Raw genomic sequence first — 2,356 nt, forward strand, 5'->3', positions numbered from 1 at the left:
AGAAGTCAGGCAGCTTGCTCTGCGACTCACAGAGTATATATCCATGGCATATCCAACCACTAAATCCAAGTCCCCTGACTCCTAGCTCTGTGCTTTAGCCCTAAGCCTCTCCTTCACCTCAGTAACAGCTGAAAAGTCCAGCCAGAGCTATTTGAGTTGCAGATGCTTTGCCTTTATCTTCATTTGTAAAGTAAGTCTTATTAAAGGTCTTCCAAGAGGATTCTGGTAATTGCCCTATCTACGGAAAGGAATAACTAGTTCTGAGATGTTAAGTCTAAACTAATAGTTTTTGTCATAGGAAAGCTAGGTTAGCAGAACTGTCAAGTCAATTAAATAGAGCTGCAATTAAATATTGAACTGTATCAGAAGTGACTGAAAAACACTTGGTCTGACTCATGGGAACTCTGACCCTCTTCTCTGGAATGCTAGTCATGCAAGATAATCTGGCTGGGGTCAACACACCAGACTTTTCTGACTAGTTTTGCATGTGTAACTCACTCCTTTGAAATGCATTTGCCCCGTCTCCTCCTCAGTTGCTTCCTTTGGGGCATGACTATTCTCTTTAGTCTCTTTCGTAGTAAGACTCTTTAGGTCATGACTAGTCTTTTTAGTAGTAGGTCAGCCAAGCATTTAATTGTACTTCAAGAACTCCAAGTGGGTGAGCACTGTGCTAAAAAGAACCAACAAAATAAACAAAAAACTAAGCATTTACCATATATGTTAACCAAAAATCAGCATTACTTAGGGCACAGGATAGTGCAGAAGAGGAGACTTAGGAAGTTCTCACAAAATCTGTTGTGAGTGTTAATAGGCATACTCACAACTTTTGAACTACCAAAACTATTAGATTCATATGTATTTTAAATTGTTTACATGCGACATCAAAAATGCAGAGTAATTTCTCAGTGGTAGTAAAACCACCTCTAAACAATAGATATGAGCTGTTAAAGTCAGAGAGAAGTTACTCTACATACATTAATTTAAAGTAAAGGTGCATATGTCACAGATCGAAGCAGTTAATAAACATGAAAGGTATTTTGCCCTATCCTTGCAGACGGCAACAGACTAGTTTGTCCTTTTTTGCAGTTCCAAGGACAGTTATGCTTTCGCATAAGAAGAATCAAGGTTACAGGGCTTCTGTTGAAGTGGTTGTCAACTCAACCCAGTTTCTTTAATTGCCAGTGCAGTCTAACAGTGCAACCTGCAGCAGTTGCACCTCTACATCTCTGTTTATTGATCTTTGTGATTCAGTGTTTTTGCTCACAGGCATAAGTCAGCACGTTTAACAGATTAGCACCATGGTTCATGATCAATCATTATTTCTCCCTCCTGATCCATTTTAATTGTGATATCAAAGATGGGGTGATCCTTACTTTGGTTAGAAGATATATTTAAAGCCAGGGCAAAATTATATTATAAAAGCAGCAAGACTCTGATATGCAGATCTGAACGAAAATCTAAACCTAAGATCTGACCTGAAATTAAGCAGACAGAGATGCTGAGCTTAGTTTAAGCTTTTACAGCAAGCAATTCAGTAAATACTTCACCTTTCACTTAGAAGCATTTGAAATCTGGAAGGCAACTGTCTTTCCAGGACAACGGAACTCTAGGAAAATTATTAAGCAGAGACTCAAACTCTTTTTGTTTTGACAGCAGGAGTGACCCAGCGTGCTAATGGATTCTGGAATATGTAAGTGTAGATCTGATCTGAACATTAACTTTTTTATTTTTAAAGTCCTTCTAGTATTCAACTGGAATTGAAAATTAAAGACAATGAACATGTCATCACAAAACCGTGATACATCTTTTGAGAGACATAACAGAACTGGATATGGTAAAGACCAATTTATCCATCTTGTCAAAATGCCTGCTACAATAGGCATTGCCCTACCGTATGTTTCTAGAGCTTTGTCCAGTCTAGCTTTAAATATTCAAGGCCGTGGAACTTCCATGGCTTCCCATGGGAGACTACTCCACAGCCCACAAGGTCTTGCTCTCAAATATTCCCTGGAAGAGGCTTGGAAATCTCTGAGCATCCTTTCATGAAGATGGACAGAAACACACACACTCTTGTCAGAGAAGTGAGATTTGTGTCCCCTAAAGAGAAGAATCTAACCCCAAATTTGACAAATATCCTGGGAAACTCATGGATGCCCTATACCTCAATTTCCCTGGCAGCAAATTTCCTATGGCCTCTGTGGTAATTCAGCCTCCCAGTCCCAGACCTGGACTTTAGCGTCCACAATCTGGTCCTGTCCCAAACCTGGACTTTTGCGTCCAAAAGTCTGGGGGCTTACCTGAAACTCCCCCAAGCTCACTACCAGCTTGGGTATTTGGGCTGCCACCAGGTCAGGAA

The sequence above is a fragment of the Chelonoidis abingdonii genome, chromosome 15 (genome assembly GCF_003597395.2).
Source record: "Chelonoidis abingdonii isolate Lonesome George chromosome 15, CheloAbing_2.0, whole genome shotgun sequence".
Lineage (NCBI taxonomy): Eukaryota > Metazoa > Chordata > Testudines > Testudinidae > Chelonoidis > Chelonoidis abingdonii.